Source organism: Leiobunum rupestre, chromosome 6, assembly GCF_980474605.1.
Source record: "Leiobunum rupestre chromosome 6, qqLeiRupe1.1.hap1, whole genome shotgun sequence".
Taxonomy (NCBI): Eukaryota; Metazoa; Arthropoda; class Arachnida; order Opiliones; family Sclerosomatidae; genus Leiobunum; species Leiobunum rupestre.
The window spans coordinates 59,825,756-59,845,111 of NC_143389.1; the positions used below are offsets into that span (position 1 = coordinate 59,825,756).

The 19,356-nt window shown below is 39.3% G+C and overlaps 1 protein-coding gene across 4 annotated transcripts in view; it reads right to left on the reverse strand.

Annotated features, from left to right (window-relative positions):
• LOC149942877 (uncharacterized) overlaps positions 1–19,356 on the reverse strand; it is a 206,986-nt gene that overhangs the window by 75,662 nt on the left and 111,968 nt on the right. The gene's annotated exons all lie outside the window — the stretch shown is intronic.

Here is a 19,356-nt window from a genome sequence, read left to right on the forward strand (position 1 = left end):
CTCTCTCTCTCTCCGAGCCAGGTCCCTCGCGGCGATCTATAGTATACGCGCTCTTCAAAGTCGTCAAGATGTATCTAGGGGGTATTCTCCGGCGCGGTTTGGTGGCCTAATTATTCCAACATCTGCTCGTACGGCCTCCGGGCCGACAATGAAAGTCGCCAGGTGAATGCCAAAAAAGAAATGCTTAGGCTTCCGATCTTAAATTAAACTAGCATCGCCATCCCTGTCCGAGCATTACAGTCCCCTAATTGTCTTCCGAGAGCGAGCGTTTAAAATCGGGCTTTCTTAGAAGAGCGCGCTAAGTACTAGAAAACGGCTCGTTCCGTACCAACCGAGGGGGGGCCTAGAGTCGCCCCGGGGAATTTGGGAGGACTTTTACGACGGCCTTTCGTTTTTTACACCGTCATTTTCCCTTAAAATTATATAAGACTTAAGAGACATTTTCTAACGGGGAACGCGTCGCCTTTTGGAATCTTAATAGAGTGATTGCTAAGAATAAAGATACGCTGACCGTACCCCACCCCGTACTAGCGACTTCGACGCTCGGTGACGGTGGAATAACGACAATGTCCTTTCCCCCTTATTATCAAAGGACTCGTGCGTGTCTAGAGCGAGCGAAATTTTTGCCGTTTATAATTTATGTTTGAGCGGTTTTATATTGGCAGGCCCCTGTTGGACGTGACTGCGGCGCTGGGAATCGCTCCTTTCTGTTTTATCTTAATATAAGCTGATTCCCCGTGTTTATATAAGGTAGAGAAATTATACTCCATAGGCGTCTACGCTAATGAAATGTCGGGGGCTATTAAACGGGGCTGATATCTTGGCTCGCGCCTTCAACTATATTTATATATATGTATATTTTTACGCGTTGTTAGAAAACGCTCGGCCTTCGATATATTTTAATGTATTATTTTCCCTCGATGCAATTCGCGGCGGATGCGTTCAATCTGATAAGCGGCAACTAGGGAAATATTACTCTGCCCCCCATTTTCCCGTCCATTATTTCTACACGCTTTGTGTCCCCTGCAAATGTAGTCGTACAAAGTAATACGTGTTGGGACGTTTTTTTCTCGACATCTTGGCACAATTTGAGTTATAAAAGAATGATTGGGGGTGTGATTCCCGCCTTTATCAGAGCTGACAGCGGTTAAGCGGGATTTTATAGGCTGAGAGTTTATTATTTTTACGCCCGTTCGTCGCGTTTCCCTGGTGACCCCCTCTCCCGTTTGTAATTCTCAGATTCGGGGCCGCGATAGTAAATATATGTAAAGATTGCTTTTATACGCGAAATTCTGTCGGCCGAACGACTCGAGCGGAAATCGAAGCCTAGGCGACCGACTGGATACAGTTATTTGTTATTTCGCGTTTTATTTACTGTTCCGTCGGTTTAATCGAAAGCCAAAAAGGCGTATCTCCTGATTTACTAAATTGACGAATTCCGGCGTACCGTATTGTTTTAAATTGACAAATTGTCCCGGTAACTGGCTGTTTTACTTTGAATTCCCTCCGTAACGACATTTTTCTTGATGTGTAGTTGTGTACGGGATTTTGAATTCCAAAGAGATTTAAAAAAAAATATTTTAAAATTAATTTTAACTTTTTTTAAAAGTAAGCTTTCGCGGTCTTATTTTTAGATTATTAAAGCGGTTATTTAATTCGTCAAATATCTTAAATATTTAAACTTCGGATGGAACTCTAAGTTTAATAACAAAAACATGTGGAATGTTAATAAGGAATGATACTTAAGTACTAATAATGGTTTTTGGAGATACGCCCTTTTGGCTCTTCGGAAAGACATCCCACACACATAGCTAATGTAATCAGTTACAGGGTTTTTCTCGTAAAATAAGATCGCAATTTGTTCGTTGTATAAGAGTGAATGAGCGCGAGTGAGTGGGAGAGGGGTGAGGGAAGCGCGTGTGTACAAGTCGATAAAAGCATCAGGAAGGAGGTGCCATTATACAGGCAATTCTGCGCTCCCAATAAAACACCGAACACATTAAGTCAATATATTCCTCGACTCTTTCTTGCTCTTATAAATTTTTTAGAATTTAACTCGTCCAACATAGAACGTTAAATTACGCGAAAAGGTAGAAAAGTCCATAATAATAAGGGGCAAGTTTTATCATTACTATAAATTTGTTAGTGTTTAGCTTTTTTTGCCCCCCTTTTAGTATGGAATTTTCTACCTTTTCGCGTAATTTAACTGCACAGGTGGTTTTTATTAACTTTAACCACAGCCAACTTTGATCTCGCGCAATAGCGGCCAGCCCATTCGCCGAAATTCCGTGAATCAGCTATTACAAGCGTGGCGCTGAACTCACACAGTTTTTATATTAGCTTCAATGCAAAAACTATTCTAAAAATAATATTCCGCTATGGGCGCTCAACTCATACAGATATCTCTGCTCGTAGGTTAACATAGAAACTTCAACGAATGGGTTGGCCGCTATAGCGCGAGATCAAAATTGGTCGTTAATATTTAGGCTTAGCTTTTCTTTTCGGTTTAGTTAGTGGCCAGCCAGATTTCCAGCGCGGTACTAAGGCGAAACCAGTCTACCGCTAGAAATTCTGGCTGTTTTAATTCTACTTTAATTAAGATCTATTTGGTCCGAGTTTCGCGTTTTAATTTTATCCGAGTATTTCGTCAGTTTTATCATTACTTTAAATTTGTTAGTGTTTAGCTTTTTTTGCGCCCTTTTTATTATTGAATTTTCTACCTTTTCGCGTAATTTAACAACAATATTGTCCATAGTTGGTTGTTATTAACTTTAACATAGAACGTATGGGTTTGTTTAAAAATGAACTAGGCTTGAAAGTTTACTATAAAAGTTGCGCCATCTATTTGACCAATTTAAAAAAAACAATTTAAAATAAAAAATATAATATTTTAAAAATCCTAGTCAAAAATTAAAATTATTGAAAATATTATATCCAATCGAACTACAACACAACATAAACCGCGAAATATATTGCCTGACGTTCTATGGTACCTAGATTTGTTCTTGGTTAATATACTTATAGGATCGAAGGACGATGTTTATGAGAAGGAAAGGTGCGAAATAAAATAAGTATTTTTTTTCCTCAAGAACTTATGGTTTTATCTTTCGGAAGAACCTTTGCCGGCATAAAAAAAATGTCGTTTTTTTAAATTCTTTCAGCGGAGAAAAGGAATTCCTTTAGAAGATTTCAGCCCGTGTATCGCTTTTTCGATTTCCCCTACTTTTTTTCTCACTTTTTCGGTCCGTTTCATTTTCTACCTGTTCCGATTGTCACCTGGCAGCTCGGCAGGCAGATAAGCTTGATGGGAATTTCCCTTTATCGTCGACCTTCTGTCACGTGACTTCGCGCCCTAATCGCTTTAAAAAAGACACTTCGTTCCCATCTATATATTCTCAAAGCACGTATAAATGTTTATTGGGATTATATGGGCTAATGCTTTGTTTATAAAAAAATTATATTTTTGATTTAGGTCAAAAATAGGAACGCGGATAATACGATTGGATGGATTCAATGAGAAGTTTCTAAAAATCTTCCTCAAAAAGAAATGTTTCAATCTCAACCGAGTTTTCCACTTTTCATCCTTTCAAGCCCCAGGATTTTTTTTATAATGCAACGATAGCGTACGTCGCTCTAATCTTTTTAGACAAAAGACGGTATGTAAGAAGCGTTCAAAGAAAGCGAAACGCCATATTTTTTACTCGGCGCGCGAAAACAGTTATTGCCAAAAAACGCCGTCTCCGTCATATTTATAAATGACAGAAACGATGTCTTCACAGTGTTGGGCACCGCTCCTCTCATTGTGAGCTGATTTGTTACTATGAGCGAAAATGAGCGGTAAAATATCTTTTTAAAAGAGCGCAAAACAAAAATGAGAGGAGCGCCAATTTTGCCGCTTAAAAAAAGAGCGAAAAAAGACTAAGAGAGGAGTAAAACTTTTTCCACTCAAAAAAGAGCGGAAAGAGAGGAGCGAAAATTTTACCGCTCAAAAAGACGTGAGCGTGAGCGGCTCTTTGACGAAAATGCCCAACACTGTGTCTTCGTGGATACATTCCGGAGATTAAGTACCGTTTAGTAAAACGTCTAAGGATAACGTGTGGAGCGGTTAATTTGGCGGGTTAAGGGGAACTTGTAGAAGTTTAGACGTATAGCTTTATTTTGTACAATCTATAAGTTTTCAAGAGGGTGTCTATTGTCAATACACGAATTATGATAATTACGATAATGTATTACGAAATATTTAATAAAAATTTATAGATATTTATAATTTAAAACAAATGTGAGGAAATTGGAAATGGTCCACGCGTACGCGTTTCTCCTCCCCGTACGGGCTTAATTACTCTATAATTTCTTCCGATTTTAACAAATGAAATAGATTTATCGATGGTGATAATATTTTCTTAATTTATTAAAAGTTTTTTTTACATATTATTTTAAAAATATTGAGATCAATCGCAAAATCTTTATTCCACCGAGGTTCAAACGAGTACATTTTCAATTTGATTAACTTAAGACCCTTTAATATTTAATTCGGGCCAAACCAACATCCGCGAAAATGTTTTTAAATTTATATATGAACTAATAGAATCAATACTTTACGTCGCGAATTTAGCGAAATTCCGAATTTACCGAAAATACTCGGGGGATATATATTTCCCAACAATTTCCGATCCATTAGATGACTAATTTATCACCGCGAATTCCGGCCCTGCGAAGATAACAATAATAGAAGTACCGGTTTCAACGTTTGGCGGAATTTCCGCGCAGAGCTCACCATCCGAGTTTGATAACTCCCAATAAAATATCTAGCCGAACAAAAATAACTTCCCGCCGACCATTTTTCGGCGAAATATTTCTAGTGGCTCCCGGATACCCTTTTAAATATCAGCCCTTTTAAATATCAAGGGCTGCCACGGGTCACCCCCTAAAAATAGCGAAGAATGGATATGGCGTCGGATTTGGCGCCTCGAGGGAGGGCTTTGCTCACGTACCCTCTTTTTTAGTTTTAAGCCAATGAAACTAATTAGCGTAAATAGCCTCTTCATTCTTTCCGTCCACTTTAAATCGTCCGACTACGGCACTAGCGCCTTTATTGCACGGTTTTTCGCCAAGTGGGAAATTGCGTCCATCCAGCCCGTTTTCCATTTGATTCTTTGCGCGGAAGAAACGCATTAGGGGAATTAAAAACAGGGACTAGTGCATTTTCCAGATATTTACCCCGATTTCTACCGCTTTTAGCTCCGTGTGTACCGTATTCTTTTGGTTTCCCCCCCCCCCCCGGACCAGTTTGCCAGTGTACGCGAGTTTTTGCCTAACGCGACTCCATTCACACTCATCAATTACGTACGTCAGTTTTTGCTGTTACTCATTATACAAACGGAAGAATTAATTTCAATGATAATATTTTTCATTAAAGTGAACAATATTGTACCCTCGGTTACAAGGCGGATATGAAATATTAATTTTGCAGGCTGGAAAATTAATGCGGGTTTATTCTAGGTTTTGTATATCTACCGAAATTGAATTAACGTGTTAAACTTGACGCGTAATTAATTTTGGGGATTTGTTTGCGGTTATGACCGTGGCTTACGAACCGACATTTATAAATGAGTGCCGCGATTTTGAAAAATATCATAGTCTTTTTTAGCCTTAATATGGGTAAAAACGCGTAGACGTAGTATATTATCGAACTATATTGACCTAAATTAGGACCAAAATTCCACGGAAAAGGGCCCACAAGCGTGCTTTTTAGGGGCCCGTCACCTTGACCTTCACCAGCACCACCCACGTTGGATTTTTTTTAGTTATAAAAGCCCGCGAAGACATAATTTTCCCAGGGCCCTGACCTTAAGCCGCGCATTCTTAAGCAAATACAAGTAAACTGAAAATATCTTAACTTCGATCAATTGCAACCGCTCTCTACAAACCAAAATATTTCGATTCGGTTATGAAACATAAAATGCGAAAAATTAAAATATTTTTCACGCTCCCGAAATGATTATGTGGGTTGTGTTGGCGGAAGTTAAAAAAATTATTTTCTTCGCGGGGAAAAAAATACGCACTCTATAACGGTATCGTCCGAAATGTAAGTTATTTAAAGCGCGCTTGGTATAATCCTAAGTCCCACTCTCGACAGATCAGACGCTTTCCACTTCGCGCATTCCACTCTTTTATTTTTTAGCAAGATAAGTTATTTTTCATCTCGAAGTGAGGGGGCTCTCTCAGCGTTTTCCTATTCTCGTTCTAATATTAAAGAAGAAAATCCATCTATCCACACTCTTACGTAAATATAAGTTCGCGCGAGAAATATACACACGGCTTAAAAGTTACGGTCAGGTTTCTCCAAACATCAAAATTCACTCACCTTACGTTTTTAAAATGAAATATCAGAGGGGCGCGTTGAAAAAAATAGCGCTCGAGACGGCGGGGAGGCGGGAACGGGCTCCCGAGACGGCGAAAAAGCCAAGGTGTATTCGCGGGAATGTAAAAAAGCAATTCTTTATTCCCGAAGAGGTCCTAATAAATAAAATATAAGACGGGATCTCCGCCGTTATTAGCGTTTCGCGCGGCAGACGGTAATCAACTCTAATAGTTTCGTAATAGGTTTTCGCTACCACCGGAAAATTTTTAATTAAGGTTGTTAGTCGTAATGAAGACGAAGACGCGATTCAAAATTGACAGTCGGTTGAGCTTCCATAAAGACTATTTTTCACACGTCACTCGCTTTTCATTCGACATACACGCACTCCGCGGGCTTTTATCAGCTCTATTTACGGACCACCGAGGTACAAAGTAACCGGAAACTGGGGATTTTTTTCGCGCGTAAAGGATGAACCGAAGTCCTTCGACCATAGACGCGTCTTGGAGCGCGCGGAATTGGTGCCTCCGCGTGATACGCCAGCTAAAGTGGCACTAGCGCTTCTACCAAAAGTTGCTGGAACAAGTCGCTGGAAAACGATAGTTTGCCCACGAAAAAGAAGTTTTTTTTCTTTAAGGAGAAAAAAAATTTGGCTGTGAGGAAAATCCATTAGAGGCGGGGGGGAGATTGCGGCCCCCCTTAGTAGTACCGGTGGAGCTCGGTATACCACCGTGTCAGTCATGCCGCTATAAGCCTGGGTAATAATACTCGCTTATGGGCGAGTAGCGCCAGTTTCTGTCTCTTCCGAAGCTGATTCTCACACACACCCACGCAGGGCCGCCGAGGGAAACGATTATAGCCAAACAAGCCTCATTCGCACTCGACAATGCCGTTTTCTTCCAGAAAGTGGCGAATCGCGCGTGTGAGGTCCTGGCTACACTCAATTGGGGTAACGGCGCGTATCCTTGATTACTCATTTATATACTTCATTGTAAGTACTTCAATCTTTTGACAAAGATGGTTGTGTGCAAAAATCTACCACACACGAATCGTCAATTGATTAAGAGGTCGTTAGAGAAGAAATTTCCGTTATTTAGGGTAATTATTAAATTTTGGGACTAATTTTACCACTAATTTGGAGAATTTGGAAATTTTTAAAAATATTTTTTTTTGACGATTTGCGCGGCGTACTTTGACGAACGTCCGAATGTTCGGTCAACCCGTAGGTACTTCTCAATCAATCTCAGTTTGTGGCCGACAAGTACTCCGGGGCGCGGGCCAGAGCGCGGCTACTCTCCCTAAATGCCTTTCAGATTTATTGGCTTCTTTTTGTTCGATAGCATCCTTTGGGTCTATCTCCGCTGGCGTTCCTCAGCGAACGGATCAAGCCGCGTAATCAAATCATGATTGCGATCCTTTTAAGAGAGAGAAGACCTCTTTCAATTCAATCTGGGGCTTTTTCCCCTTTAGTGTTTTTTTACTCTCCCCCCCCCCGGTTCCTCGCCCCACCACGGTTTTGTTTCTACTTTTTAGTAGCTCGTTTTAACTTATTTACAGCTTACGGCAGGATGACTTTTGGAAAGCTTTTTTTAGTTATATTACTATATACTTTGTGTTTGTTGGTTTTTTTTTTGGCGCGTTTAGTTTAGAGGGTTTTAAAGATGGAGAAATAGTGGATCTCTTCGGGGTTTCGCTTTCAAAGTCATAATCATTTGTATCTATTTGGTTGCTTAGATGGAACTCGCTTCGCTCGTTTACCGTGGGAGTCATAAACTGGGTGTCCAAATAGTACCAGTTAAGTACCCCCGAAAGTTTATAGTATTCGTTCTTTTTAGAGTATTATACGGAGTTCCCAAATTTAGAGAGCTTTTTGTATGGGGTAGTCTTAATACTGAATAAAATTTATATCTGCTGATGCTTTTGTTTTAAATTTTAAAAATAGTTATTTACAAAGCTCGGTTTTGAGAGCCTTATATTTGTTGATACTTATTGGAATCGTTGGAAGTAAAAACGTTAATAATTTTAATTTATTTGAATTAAATCAACCAAAACTAACAGCTAGTTTAGTGTTGTTAAAAACTATTAGAAAAGGTAAAATTAATGGTTTAGCCATCTTACGGCCCAGAATTCCTTGTCTTATACGGTACGCTGACCAAATTCAACAGAAAGTATCCACTGAAGCAATCACAACGTAAAAAAAATATATATATATTTGAATAGAAGATCGGTGTATGCCTGTAAATCTACGTTATTTTTTCGCAACAGGATCAGTAAATTCCCTATATCCCAATATATAATGGGCAAACCCAATCATTCCTGGAAAACATACTTAAGGTAAGCATCAACCTCACTTACACGTACTGTCTCTTATAAACATCGCTTAAGACGCGAGCGGCGAGGGTGTGAAATGGAGAGGTTCGGTCCATTAAGGGCGGCCGCGCTGTGCGAATGGAACTTTGAAATCACGAGCGTCGGTGAGAATATGGCCATGAGTAAGTCGTGACTCCTTCGCTATATCGTATCTATCCAGGTATTTCTCCTCCTCCTCCCCACTTCTTCCTTTTTAATACTCTCGGATGGGCTTTGGAATACCTCCGGTGGAGGTCATGTAATTCACGGGGGAGCGGCGCGCCGAAAACCTTAAAATACAAGTTCTGGTATCCGTAGTGTGGCGCAGTTTCTTTTATTATGTAGTCCTTGTTTATGAGAATGCGTTGTATCTCGTTTTACGGCGATTTAAAGCGAAGAAAGCGCCGCGAAAGAGATCTATAGAAACGGATAATGAAGACTTCGTTTTTACCCTTTTTTCTCGTACAAAAGACGTTCTTTTATTCTCCTCCAGAAAACGTCGCGGTAGGGTAACTGGACTAGATAACTAACCGACTAGTTTTATCGAAGCTAATAAGCAGGGTAAAATCTCCGTTAAAGGATGAAACTGAGAAATGTCAGGTTTTATCGATTGATAACTACGCGGCTCCGGTGTTAGAAGGGTTTCGGGAAGTTTTAAGCCCAAAAGAAAAGTTTTCAGCTGCGGGTTTTTGGAGATAGGGGCGTTTTTTGACCGGAGAAAAGTGAAGTGTTAAGAAACACCTTTAAAGAAAGGTTTTCTTAGACTCGCGGTTTAAAAATAGTTCGAAAAAGCGTTAAGAATAAGAAGCCTGATACGTTCGACGAATTTTGGTCATTTTTAACCTTTCGGATACATTCAATTATACGTCTTGTCACTCGCCGTAAAAGTGTCCCAAATTTCTTTGAATCCTCGGTATAAAATGTTCTCGTAGAAAAAGTAAAAATGAGGGCGGGGACTTTTAAACATCTTTAATTTTTTCAATCTCTGTTTTTTTTCCATTCTTATTTTCGCGTTTCTTTTTCCTTTATTTTGCTTCTAAAGCGAAATGTTCTCGATTTTTATTCATCGCGTTTGTTGTTGTTGAAAGTCTTAAAAAGTCGGTCCTTTTCAATTTGAAAATTTCCGGAGAATTGAAATATTAATTTATCTCGGCTCCCCCCCCCCCTTCCAGCGAACTGTAACAAAAGGCTAAAACGCGAAACAGCTCCGCGGGGATAGATCCGGAGCGAGTACAGCGGAGGCTCGCTTACTGAAAGTGCTTTTGGCAGATTTTTCTTATTTACGACGTTACTCGGCCATTCGTCTTTACATACGGACGCAAAAATATTTCGCTCTTTCCGTACCCCTTTTTGCGATAATTTATGACTCTTTAAAAGGGTTTCGCGTTCAACGCCTCTTTCTGTTAGGAATTTTATGGGCTTACTCTCTTTTCGAGATCTTTTCATTCGGGGCACGCTGTTTTGTTCCTTAACTATCCGAATCAATAGGGACCCTTTTACCCTTCTATACCACCCCCTTCGCCACCTGATTTACAAAACTGAAAGTCACTAAAATGTCCTGTGGGTTTGGGCTTGTTAAAAGTTTTAAGGGTTAAGTCGCTACACTAGTGAGAAATGATACTTTTCACTATCAGTGGTCCCATTTTGAGATTTATCACTTTGACCTTCAAATCGTTTGGTTTTCAGTGAGTCGTTTATGTCAAGGGCATTGAGAATGCCGTACTTGACCCTTACTAAATGGTTTCGTACAAACCAGAATCACGCTGGTGCAAATAACAAAATAATTCCATAAAAAAACTGAATGGGCTTCAAAAATGTTTCGAGAGCTCCCATCTGCAGAAACGCTTCAAATGGCGCGTTAGTTGAGGGGGACACTTGGGTAAAACTATTTCTAAAGTTTCAAAGGACTGTTTCCAGGCTATTTTGTAAAACAAATCTACTTGAGTTTTAACCAAAGGATTAATTCCTGGAACCATCGAGGTGAATACGATCCATTTTGGCTTTCCCGCTGAAGCTCTTTCGAAAAAGTGAGCTAAAACCCGGAAGGTATCTTCACCTTGAGCGTATACTCGTGGAACCAATTCATGGTTTTCTCCCAGATGGAAAAGGGATTTGTCAATTTACAAAGAGCGAATAAGTAGTCATTCGTTAACTCCAGTATACGAAATGGCGTCAAGATCTCGACAAACATCCTAGTCTCGCCTTGATATGTTAGCGGAAAATCCTGGTTGCCCTCTGCGCTGTTTATCAGTCGAATATAAAGGTCATATCTTAGTGGAATGTCCAGAGTTTCAAAATGTCCGTAAAGACTATGTTTACGCGGATTTCTTAGCATATATTTGGGGCTTGGGCCCGGGGATTATGGTGGTGACAAAGCGAATATTGGCTCGTTGGGGAAATTTGAGAATTAGGAAATTTGAAACGTATAGTGGCCCTCTCGCTGTTGTCTGTCTACGTGTCCTAAAGTTCATTTTATGTATTATGAATGTATTGTAAATAGCCAATTCTTTTAATTTTAATATTTGATTTTGGTCCTAAAATTTGCCAAACATAGTGTATTTTAAAATAGTTAGGAAATATGTTTCCGTAAATGACAATGAATAGTAAATGTTATATATAACTCGTGGAACCAAGGAATTGTAAATTTACAAAGAGCGAATGAATATTCATTCGTTCACTGCGGTTGAAGCACTTCCCTTTTTAAATTATTTAAAACGAAATATTGAAGTAACGATTCCAACCGCTACGGGTCGCCCTTTTCCTAAAATTCATTCCTCCGATCCCCTTTCGAAAAGCTTCTGTTTTATTTTTATTTGGAACGCGTATGTATATTTATAGATTGGATAGCAACGGCTACATTATTTGTTTCGTTATCCTGGCTGGGGCTCGAGTCCCCACTGGCGCCTGCCAACAACGATAAAATTTTTAGGCAAAGCCGCGTTTCTATCCCATTTCGGCCCATTTTTATTGAACCAAGAGGCGAAAGGGGGCTACCTCCAAAACGCCGGTGTATAAAAACGAAAGCCTAACCTTTCGGGCCGCGATAAACTCGGGTAAAGCCTCGCCTCGTAAACATGTAAACGTCAAAACGATAAAACATAATTTGTTGCAACGCGTTTTTTTTTCATTCTTCCCTTCTATCTTTATTTGAAGTAAAGGGGGGAAAAGGCCTAAATCCTTATTTTTAAACCCTTCTTTGAAATTTGGTTTTATTTTTACGATTTTCAAGACCCCGAAGAGTTTGACCTTATAACATTAGCTATACGAGGATATTTTTTTAACAAATCATTTCGTCTATAAAAAGTGTTTTTTTAAATACTTTTTTTAATACGTATCTTTTTTTCAATTAACATTTTGAATAGATTTTGACCTCGAGTTCGGTCTATGTTTTTATTACAGCGATATAAATTAATCGTCTTGTGGCTTTTTTTTTATCCTTTTTTTCTTCATTCCACGTCGATACCTTTTTTTAACAAATTTAAAAGAAGGTGCTCGATTATATCGCGTGCTGGATTTGATCGTCCGCGGTTCTATAGAAGATTCTTATTTTTACGATGCGCCTTTGACGGGTGTTTATTGCGGTGTGGAACGGATGAAGTTGGGAAGACGTGTTAATGTAGTCGTAGCGTTTATATTCGAATTTCATTACGAGCGATTTAATAATAATAATAATAATAATAATAATAATAATAATCAGCTAGGCTAATACCCAAGGCACCACCTTAGGCCTAAGTCATCAAGTGACTTTTAAGCCTTTAATTCAGGTGGCCGGGAGAGATAGTTCTCAATATTTTGCCCAAGATGGCGGCAATAACTCAAAGGGTTCACAAAAATGTTTCGTGGCGTCACATGAACACATGAAAGCCAGTGGCGTAGCCAGAAATCCTTCAAGGGAGGGGTTTTAACTATGTAAAATACCTAAGCGGGCCGAGGAGGGGGTGAAATTTTATTACAGCCAAAGTTACACCAAGGGGGGGGGGGGTGACACGGAAACGATCCCCTTATCTACGCCACTGATTATCCATACCCTTAAATCCTTTGAAAAAACTTTCTTGCGTACGACCTGGCTAATGCATTAATTGTTACTATAATAACAAGAAATAAATGATAAAATTAATAGTTTTGAAATATGAAGGAGAATAAAGCCAAACTAATGCGGAAATAGTAAAATCAGGGCCACGTTACTCACTGGGTAATATAGCTTAGGCCCGGCACTTTCGAAGGGCCCGGATTGAAAAGGTAGATTTCCTTACAGTTATTTTTGAAAATACAATACTATACTATATGGGGGCCTGATTAGGAGCCTTTTTCCGGGGCCCAGAAAACTGCCGACGAGGCCCCGAGTAAAATTTCCCGCTGATTTTTCGATAGACGATTTTCTATTTGCGATCCTAAAAATATCTCGAATGACAACAGCTCAAACAATAGAAAATATTCTGAAATACCCAGCGTGACGTCTTCTCTCCTAACTAGTTGAAGTTAGGCCGCCAAATATGACCTTAATTTTAAATCTGGCTCGAAAGAAAATGAGATCGTTAACGAACCACGAATAAGAAAACTGTTAGAACAGCCGATGGTGTAAAAGAATGAAATTTGTGGCTGGTTCTTCTTGTTTGGTTTTCCGGCGTCGCGGGCCACGGAGGGTGTTGCGGTGGCCCTCTCTCTCCTCTCTTCGGCCATGGCGTGCTTCGTAAAATCCACAAGATGACCCCCCTCTTCCTTATTTAATGAATGGCAGCTGCGACGGTGGCTCCCTCATCGTGATGGTGGCCACCTGCCGACTCTCGAGAACGAGACGAAAGGGGTTCGGATCTCTGGCTGGGATGGATGCTAAAGACGCGAAAAGGGATGGTCTTTCCTCGAGCCGGCTCTTAATTGCCGTAAAAGCGGCAGGTTCCCTCCTTGATGACTTTTGCCAAAACGCACTCTGACCCCTGGCGGATTCTTCAGCCCTCGCCTTCCACTCCGGCCGTCATCGAGGTTCCAAATGTGTCCTCTCCTCATCTACGCGCGCTCCCTCCTTCGTGATCTTTAGTCCCTGCCTCCTTCGCAGTTTTATAATGGTTCTTTCCATTTACGCGGTTGGCGGCGTCCCATATCATCCCGGATTCGATTTCTCTCGCTCACCCCACACCCCCCTCCCACCACCCCCCGTTTTTTAAATATTTTCCATTTACACTCCTTTTTCTCGGGCCATATTCTAGACACTTTTTTCTTTTTAGAAGTTAGCCCTATTTTGAGGAAGGAGTAGAAGAGAGCTTATTCTCGGTGGATTTCCAGTAGAAACTTCGACGGATATTTACACGTAGATGGTTTTGTACGTCCATTTTGGATAGATTTTTGTTTAACTTTTTAGGTGATTTACATTTAAGAATTCTCCGCGGTAAAAGTGGTTTTATTACTTTTAACATTTTGAAAATGTGGGGTGGCGGAGTGGTTAGCACTTTCGCCTCGCAGTGAGAGGAGCAGGGTTGTATCCGAGCTTGGGGTTAAAGGTGTTTTACCCCGAGTTCTTTGGTTTCCCTTTTCTAAAAAACCTACTCGTGACAGTAAGTGTAGAGAGCTATTGCAGTTTCGCGTTTTAATTTTATTCTCGAAGACCTATTGGTCCGAGTATTTTGTAAATTTTATTATTACTTTAAATTTTTTAGGGTTTAGTTTTTTGCCACCTTTTCACTATGGACGTTTCTACCTTTTCGCGTATTTTAACCGCATTATAGTCCATAGGTGGTTTTTATTAACTTTAACTTAGAGAGCTATTGGTTCGCGTAGCATGAAGGCCTTGCCACCACCCTCCTACGAAGTTAAACCCAGCCACCTGAATTAATGGTATTAAAAGTCGCTAGATGACCGGGGCCTAAGGTGCCATGGTGTCTTGCCTAACTGATTGTTATTATATGTTACTGTAAGCCAATTTGTGTAAAAAAAATTAGTTTTTCTCTAATTGAAATGTAGTTCAATACGATAGACCGAAATTGATATTTTTCTGTGACCTTTATAAACCAGAAACATTCCGTAAAATGGTAAATACCAGCGCGAATATTTATTGGAGAAAATCAAGGGTGGATTTCGTAAACCAGTGAAATAAAAAAATCGTATAATATTTAACCGAACAACTGTAAAAAAATACTTAAAGAGGTAATTTAACTTTTTTTTAGCCGTAGAGGTTACAGGATGTAATTTAAGTCGAGTACGCGATCTCGACTCTGTTCGGTTGAACTTTAACCCCGTTTGGGAAGATATATTTTTACGACGGGAAAGCTGTAAAACTTTTGTGGGATTTAATTTCTGTCTGGTTGATTTTTACGATAATTAGGGTGGGAGATGGATCCCTTTATAGTAGGTACAGTCACCGCAACGTGTTTCGTCCAACAACGTAACCCAGATTTTATTTTCTATATTTCCGTTCTTATTTATTTATTTAAGAGAGCCGGGATTCTCGGGCATCGAACGTCGGCGGGTCGTATATCTTTCACTTTTATATCACAGCCACCCAGGATAAAAAAGAGAGAATCGTTTTGACGTTTACGAGTCCCTTCCACGCTATCGCCTATTGCCGATGCGCTCGCTTTCTCTCGAACCTCCGAGAACATTATTTATGCCGTTTCTTTTTTACTTTATAAAGTTTATTATTTTAAGACACGTAATGGTAAATGCAGCCAAGCCAAATTCCGAAGCTATACGTAACCGGCCGTATAAGTTGGGTCTACATTGGGTACTGAATATTTTAGCCAACCTATAATAAACTTTATGGTTTGCAATAGTCTTTTCGGAAAATATTTCCGCGTGCTAAGTAACTATATTCTTAGAAATATAGAAATCTGCTTATGATTTGTTAAATTTTACGCGAGGGGTCGGACATTTGACAAAATCCCGTAAAAATTTGGGTAAAAATCCACAAATCTAAAATAATGGAATTTTCCATCAATAAACTATATATGGAAAATTCTTTAAAAAAATCCAAAATCGCGTATCTAAAAAAGCAAATGACCGAACCCTCGATTTTACGTAAAATTACAAAATTGGGTCTAAAAATGTAGAAATCCGGTTTTCTAATCAGGAATAAGAAACAAAAATATATTATAAATCCTTGAAATAATTCGAAAATCAGACTCGTATTTAAAAGGTGGTACACAAAATGAAATGGGCATTGAATTCCAATTTTTTCCAACGCCTTATAAACAACAATTTTTTCTTTGAAAAGATAAATTGGGTCTATTTATTTTCGCAAGGAGGATTTAATTCGGATCCTTCCTGGTTTATGTAGATCTTTGCCGTTTTATCTACAAGTTAAAATTCCAATGCTGTAGAACTTTAGCGAAATACCTCGATAGACGAAAACAAAATTACGTAAATTATTGGCGTCTGCTTCCTAGTCTTGATTCGATAAACGGGCGGCGCTGGCCAAATACCGGACTTGATATTGGCCCTAGACGCTGGGATTTTTCAAAGTCGATCAACTCTTTAAAAAGCGAAGAATCGTCCTGGGGGAGGGCGGAATCTTTTTGGTCTAGTCGGCCAACCAGAATAATAAACCCGCCCCCCCCCCTACTCCTTTGAGTTTCAACTGCCGAAAAATGTTTAGAAAAAAAAGAAACTCGATTTTATATCGATTTTTATAGACGCCACGGAAAAGAGTATTGAATAAGAATGGTTGGGGGGATGGAAAAAAATCTAGATTCTATTCACCTGGCCATCTTTCGGTCCCTTTGAGGCGCCGCCTTCCATCCTCATCTTCAACGACATTAACGAAGTTTGCGGCATTCTGATAAATGCGGTCAATCACGCGTTCTATTCTCCTGTTTTGTACTTTCTTCGAAAAAACTTTTACTTTTATTCCGGATTTATGCGCTGATCTGATCCACGTTCATCGTTCACGTCTTTCGCGTACAATACGCGACGCCCATGAGGAAGACGTTGCTAAATAGATTTTCTATTTAGCAACCACCAAGATGCATTTTTTTATCCATACAGTATACCATTAATAACATAATTAAATAGAGAGTATTTATGACAGAAAGACTAATAAGCGAACCTCCGTAATCGCACTGCCATCTGTCGACATAAAAAAAGAACTATAAGTCGGATAATATTTTCTTCCAACAATTCCTTTACTTTCGCCAAGCTTCACACGCCATTGAGGATATTGAAACTCGCTTATTGATTAAGATTTTCGCGGTGGTGTCAACAAGTATTATCGGAATTTGAACCATATAGACTTCTAAACGTAAGGATTCTGAACCGGCTAATTCTTATTTACTTATTTGTTAGTGGTGAAAATATTGAATATAAGAAAAATTAATGAACTAGGCTACCGCCGTAGTACATATGTATCATTTTACAGGGTGTTTCAAAAGGTTACGCAAAAATTTGAAGAAGTTGAGAAGTATGACTTTTTTCCCCCCATTTTCCTAAGATGAGTTAAAGAGCGACAGAGAGCTTCAACGTGTGACCTACTTGCCCCTGGAAGAAGGCTGCAACAAACGCAAAACCAAGCAGCAGGGACTTTAAATACTGTTTAAGTTTACTTTTATACGCTGGTTACCTCGATTTGTTTACAGAGTCCTTTTTCACCCATCACACGAACCCAAACCTTAATGTTCGCGTTTCCCTGCTGCTTGGTTTTGCGCTTGTTGCAGCCTACTTCCAGGGGCTAGTAGGCCACACGTTGAAGCTCTATGGCGCTCTTTTCACTCATCTTAGGAAAATGAGGAAACAAACAGGCATACTTCTCAACTCATCCCCTACAACTTCTTAAAATTTTTGCTTAACCTTTTGAAACATATACCGATCGAAAAAAGTAATAATTTGTGCTCGGCCAACTTGTTTTCCGCGGCAAATGGAGAAAATGAGCGTTTTTTGTGCGCGCGTGGACCGGGGGATGGGGTGGAGAATCTTGGGGTGTTTCGCAGGCAAAATGAAAGAACGGAAAATAGCGTAAGAAGGAAAGGGGTCCTTCGCCCCGCCGAGAAAGGGGCAGAGAAGGGTTTAAACCTTAAAGCGATTCTCGTTCGTGTAATTAAGCAGTGACTATTAAAACCGTCGAATTAAATTAAAATCTTTAAGGATTATATTGTTCCTGGCGCTGGGGGCGCTATTTTGGCAACCCCTGGTCTCCCCTTCCCCGTCTCCGAAGCCTATTAGTCTTGGTAAGACCCCTATTAGGCTCTTAAAGTGGGCTGGTATTGGAAGGGGAGTGGTGTGTCTATTATTGGTGAAATTTTGTCGCGGTGATTTGGATTGTGGCCAATTTCGTTGTTTTACATTTTAATACTTTCGGTATTTTTTATTAATTAGTTAATTAATTGTTTCTCTTGATTAATTCAACCAGTTTTTCGGTATTTTTTATTAATTAATTCAATCAGTTTTTCGTTATTTTTTATTAATTAGTTAATTAATTCAACCAGTTTTTCGGTATTTTTATTAATTAATCCAACCAGTTTTTCGGTATTTTTTATTAATTAATCCAACCAGTTTTTCGGTATTTTTTATTAATTAATTAATCCAATACTTTTTCAGTTCTCACATCATTTAATGTAATTAATTTTTGTAATATTTACGTGTATAAACATTTATCTCAATATTACCATAGATATGGGAATTTACCATAGGCAAAATAGGTTAATTTATCTTTGCAATAGTCCTCCACGTTACACTATCTTTGACCAGAATCAAAAGTAGCGTAGCTATAATTTCCAGGGGGGAGGGTACGCAATTGATAAAAAAAAAGAAACAATTGTACGTACAACCATACGTTTCGAGGGAACACGACCCCTGTAATTCTGTGCCCCCCCCCTGCCTACGCAACTGAAAACTTAGTGTTGTAAGTCAGAAAAGTTTCCGGAAAACAACCCAGGCCTTTTTTCCGAAAAAAATAAAAAAAAGTTTTCATTCCATGATTAATTGATTAGTCTAATATATTGTTTTGCAAATTTAAATAAACCGGGATTTTCACCTCATTTTTTCAAATTTAAAAATAAAACTAAACCACTAGGCTAGTTTAAACTGATTAACAAGGTAACACTATTAATGTGGTGTAGTATTTTTACTGTTATTAGACATTTTATATCGATAAAAATGTAAAAACATTAAAAACCCTTAAAAAGTTATTTGTTTCAATTTTTTATTTTTCCGATTTGCGGAAACTTTTCGGGAAATATTTCCGCATTTTATTTTTCCGGAAAATTAACAACTCTATGAAAACCTAAGTAAACCACCACCCGCGGAAAATGGTGAATATGAAAAATGCAGTAAACCGTAATTGACGGATTTTGATATGAAGTTTTAGCGCGCGACACTACAGGTACATGTCTTGGGCAGCCTTCTTTGCGTGGTTTTTTGACCATAACATGTAGAGGTATTTTCACGCGCAAAATGAATTTTAAAAGCCGTCAATAGCATCGTGTAATTCCCGGGAGAAGTATGGAAAGTATAAAACGATTAAAGGCTCCGTTTGGACGTTCGTTTATTCGCGAAAGAATCTTTCCTCCGGTGACCCCGCGCTTAAGGCATCTAATTTGCAGCCTTATTATAGCGGGTCTCGTCTCTTTGATGTATTGGTTGGAGGTCTCGACGGCGGAGAGGGGATAAAGACAAAGGAAGGCTTGATGGGCGAGAACGGAAGCGCAAATTCTCGTTTATTTTCGGTG